The 5,274-nt window shown below is 46.0% G+C and overlaps 1 pseudogene; it reads left to right on the top strand.

Moving 5' to 3' along the window:
• Positions 1-542: 542 nt before the first annotated feature.
• LOC119338216 lies at positions 543-4,658 on the top strand (annotated as a pseudogene).
• The last annotated feature ends 616 nt before the right edge of the window (positions 4,659-5,274 follow it).

Below are 5,274 nucleotides of genomic sequence, written 5' to 3'. Positions count from 1 at the left end.
TTGGGAGACAGCGTTCCCGTAGGCTCGCCCGTTGCCGACTCTCGTCAACCTCACTAGCTCCAACGACGACTAGGACAGCGCGCCTCATAGTTTCCAGTTTAATTAAATGTTTTTATACTTAATGTAACGTGAACCCGTGGACTCTCCCTGGCCTTTGTAGCCGACGTTAATGTTTAATTAATGTTTTATATTTTTAAAATATGTGTGCTATTTCTTTCGCGCCACTTTAAAAATGGGTTGGGCCAGGGTTGGACGTAAGCGCAAACCCAAATGCGCAAGCAGAGATGAGTGTCCCAAATAGACAAAAAATTGGACAAAATGGCCTTTTAAGTCTGCGCGTCGAAGTTGCTCTAATTACTCCCATAAAAAGCGGTCAGTTTAGCATTGTTGGGCTGTGACATACCGACCCACCATGTGCGCTCTCCTTTTCCCCTCTTTCCCCTCTTTCCGTTGAACGTTATCATCTTCCTGTGTCCATCTGACACCGCAATAATTCACTGCACGCATTGAATAGAGGGTGTGAATGCTGTGCATAGACTAGCTAGCACTGTTTCGAGTCTTGGCCAGCGAGGTCGGCATGTGAGCGGTGTAAGAAACAGCAGCTGCACTTTCACTCACTCTCTCCGTCTCTCGCTCTCTCTCTCTCCTCGAGCCGCCGCCTGCACAGCGCCACAGTCGCCGCCCGAGCACGCCTCCGTCCACACCGTCCAAGGGAGGACAACGCCGCTACACTGCTAACACCCCGCACCGCAACCGTGCACGGAGGAGGCCTCGGCGTGCCGGAGAGCGAGCCACGTGGAGGGATCTGGGCTGGGGAAGCACCGCCGCCCGTGCTGTGGTTGAAGCCGCCGGGGAACGGTGTGCTGCTCCCGTCGGCCGCAGTCTGCACAATCCCATCGGTGAGTCTCTCAGATCTGTCTCTTGCACCTTTTCTCGTCTTATCCTCCTCTCCTCGCTACAGTACGTTCTCACAGTCAACCATGGCTACTTGCAGGCTTGCAGTCCGAGCCTTTTCCCTGTCTTTGAGGGGGGAAGAAGAAAGGGGCGATGGCGCAGTCGGCTGTGAACACCGTGCTCGGGAGCGTGGGAAATCTTGCAGTCCAGGAGACCACATTCTTGTGTGCAGTCAACCTTGAAGTGGGGCTGTTGAAGGAAGAACTGATGAGGTTGCAGGCCTACCTCAAAGATGTTGATAGCAAGTGGAGATCAGGAAATGCAAGGGTTGCAGTCTTGCTGAGCCAGATTAGGACTGCGGCTTATGAAGCTCAGAATGTCATTGAAGCTGCGGATTATATGGAGAAGAGAAACAGGCTCAAGAAGGGATTCATGGGTGCTATTTCAAGGTATGCTAGATTGCCGAATGACTTGGTAACCCTTCGTAAAATCGGTGTTGAAATTCAACGTGTAAAAAGGAAGATCAAGGAGATTTTTGCATGCGCACAAAATCTGAATATTAGTCTGGATAACAATGTTTTTGTAAAGGACGATTTTTCACAAGATGATGGTCCTATACATCAAAACTCTGAAGATGATGTTTTCATGGTTGGTTTTGAGGATGAGCACAAAGAAATAGTGGACAAGTTAGTTGACAATGATTACCTGCTTAGTGTTGTGTCTATAGTTGCCATGGGCGGGGCAGGAAAAACAACACTTGCTAGAAAGGTCTACACTTCATCTAGAGTTAAGGAGCACTTTGACACACTTGCTTGGGTGACTGTATCTCAAAAGTTCAAGGGTGTTGATTTACTAAAGGATATTATGAAACAAATCACAGGGCACAAGGATGAGTCTGTTGACCAAATGAAAGAGTATGAGGTGGGAAAGAAGATCAATGAATTTCTGTCACAAAAGAGGTACTTAGTAGTTCTTGATGATGTTTGGGAAACAGATACATGGGAGCAATTAAACGGAATGATTACAGTCTTTCCAGATGCAACTAATGGTAGCAGAGTACTGTTAACGACATGAAAAGAAGATGTTGCAAACCATGTTCAGATGCCAACCTATGTTCATCCTTTGAAGAAATTAGATGAAGAGAAAAGTTGGCAACTTTTTAGTAGCAAAGCTTTACCAACATACAAAAGGTCTGCCATACATGATGTGGACGAGTTTGAAAAGCTTGGGAGAAGCCTTGCAAAGAAATGTGATGGATTGCCACTTGCACTTGGAGTTTTGGGGGGTTATCTGTCTAAAAATCTAAATGCACAAATATGGTCCGATATACTCTCTGATTGGCCAGCAACCAAGGATGGACAAATGATGAGTGTCATACTGGCACGCAGTTACAAGGACCTACCAAATCATCATTTGAGATCTTGTTTACTTTATTTTGCTGCTTTTCCTGAGGATTATGAAATACATGTGCCGCATCTTATTGAGTTGTGGATAGCAGAAAGTTTCATTCCACATACACCAAACCATACACTAGAAGAAACAACACGGAGCTATGTAACCGAGTTGGCTCAAAGAAGCTTGGTCCAAGTTGTTCGCAGAAGTACGGCACATGGATGGATAGAGACAATAAGGATTCATGATATCTTACATGACTGGTGCATAAAAGAAGCAAGACAAGATGGTTTTCTTGATACTAACAACAAAACTGCAGGTCAGCTTTCGTCTGCTGGTCTCTTCCTATTAATTGATTCCACTTTTAAATTCACTATATGTCCTTGTATGCGGCTAGCTTTTTCTCTGACATGTAATGCACTCTAAAAAAATTGCAGGCCAAGCTGGTGCATCATCATCTGATAACTTGACATCTTATCGTTTTAGTTTTCAAACTTTGAGTGATCAGATTTTACCTGCGACACCTAATGTCCGAAGTCTGCTTGGCTTTGAGCCTGAAGCAGTGTCCCTTCCTAAGCTGAGATTCCTGAGAGTTCTTTGCATTGAAAAATCAACACTAAAAGATTTCTCCAACGTAATTGGTGGGTGCATTCACATAAGATTGCTTAGGTTGAGAAATTGTGAAGATGTGGTGCTCCCTTCTTCAATTGGCAAACTGCTTTACTTGCAGACTATAGATCTCAGATGCACAGATTTGATGTCAGTGGTACCAAGCTCTCTCTGGGATATTCCTACTCTAAGGCATGTTTACCTTTCTAGTGTGAGAAATTTTTCTCCACCACCACCTGCAAGGAGTGTGCGACTGCAGCTGAAAGAGCTACAGAGCTTTGTGTTGGATCTTTTTCCTGCAGCCGAAGGAGACCGCTTGGGTTTCCGCTGTCATGACATGATGATTTTCTTGGGCCAGCTGAATCAACTAACAACCTTCTCCTTTTCGGTGTACCCCAGTATACCAGTGGAGGTGCTCAACATATTTCTAAACATGCCTCACCTGGTTGATATTAGTCTCCGCAAATTTAATGGGCTCGATAAGCTGCCTGCTGTGTTCCCACAAAGCGTACGTCGTCTTGTTCTATATGCTAATGTCATAAAACAAGACCCGATGCCGATCCTGGAGAAACTCCCCTGTCTTGTGGTGTTGGAGTTGAGGACCATGTGTGGGTACAAAGGCCAGACCATGTGCTGCTCTGCCCAAGGGTTTCCTCGGCTGCAAGAGTTAGAACTTGTTAATTTTTCCGCCGAGGAGTGGAGGATGGAGGTCGGGGCAATGCCAAAGCTCTCCCACCTGGCACTTCTAGGGTGGAAGATGAGCAAGCTCCCTGATGGGTTGCTGCACCTTCCGTCCCTCAGTTACCTGATGCTGGACCAGATTTCTGAAGATGACAACACACCAAATGAGCTGCGGCGGAAAGGATGCGAGGTACGTACATACGTAGGCAGCTTAAGCTTAGTAGCTCTTGTCCCCCTTCCATTTTCTTTGATATCTATATCTATGCATGTCTGTTTGTCCACACGTTAATTAGTTCCAAATATTAAGGCGGTTGATCACTAACGACCCCAATCTTTATATGCTGCCGCACCGTAGCAAATCAATACTAGTGAGTAGTATTTTTCTTGGTTCGGATGAGTTAATGTTCGTTAGTTCCAGGATCAACTTCACTGCCTCCGTACGCTCAACATAGTTATTTTCTTCCCCGCAAAAACAAAACTAGTATGTTATTCTCTTATGACAGCTTCTTTTATGTTTGAGCAGGTGAAGGAGAGATGGACGAGATGGAAAATATCCTCCTCCCAATCCTGGAATTCTCCCCTTGAATCCATCTCTCCCTCCTCCCAATCCTCACATGTCTCCTCCTCCTAAGTCGAAGGTCTCTCTCCAAAAAAAGGTGCAGCCGCCCTCCCTCCGTCCAGATCCGCCCTCCCGATGCCAATCCCGTCGCCTCTCCGATCTCCCGTGCCGTCGCCCGGCCCTATACACGATGGATCCGAGATAGTCTAGGAGAGTGCCAAGGTCGCCGGCTGCCTCACCCCAGAGCTCGACGAGCTCAAGGCTGGCCTATGTCCCCGCTCCCTCGGGGACACCACCGCCTCCCCGGCGGCAGAGATGAAAGTACCAGTTCATTTCTAGTGCAACATGTACATACAGTCCAAAAATTGTGTTTTATTCCTTGTACAGAGCCATGTTTTACTTGCTCACAAGTCACAAGAGACCCATATGCATTAATTCATGAATACTTGAGTGCTTATGAATGTGGACCGTTGGTTGTGTGGCCGTTCCTCCAAAATGGTCATGCTTGGCGTTGGCGACTTAAGCTTATTCTCCCCTTGTTACACATGGAGCAATTTGTTTTAAAACTTTCGATGTTCTTTTGTGCTACATTGATATATCCGTGTTGTATTTCCCGGTGTGCTCGGTGCGGCGAAGCACACATACCCTTCTACTAGTTCTAATATCTTGACAAGGACGGACATGTATTTCCAAATTTCCCAAAGCAATGACTAATTCTCATAATACTTCTAATTCATCAGTCCGGCTCTGCTTGACCGGGTGTGGCCACAATTTGCTTGCGCCGGATCAATTGATGTTAATTAGTGTCACAAGATCAATTTTCAGGGCTCGTGCTCAACAAAGTAATTTTCTTATGAGTGCTTTTTGCTCAAGTGTAAAGGGAATGATACTTCAAGATCTTTACGGGGATGGACGAGAGATACTTCAAGATCTTTTTTTCTTCCATAAGAAGCACGGTTTTGCTTCCGCGAGAGGCACATATTTACTTCCGCGAGAGGCATGGTTGTACCTCTCGAAAACACAAAAAGAACGTGTTTTTTTTTTCGCGAGAGGCACGGCCGTGCCTCCCAGAAACGAAAAAAATACGTTTCTTTTTTTCCCTTAGGTCGTTTTTCTTCTGTGAGAGGCACGGATTTGCT

This window comes from Triticum dicoccoides, chromosome 7B (assembly GCF_002162155.2).
Source record: "Triticum dicoccoides isolate Atlit2015 ecotype Zavitan chromosome 7B, WEW_v2.0, whole genome shotgun sequence".
NCBI classification, from domain to species: Eukaryota; Viridiplantae; Streptophyta; class Magnoliopsida; order Poales; family Poaceae; genus Triticum; species Triticum dicoccoides.
This window is presented reverse-complemented; position numbering and strand designations above follow the sequence as displayed.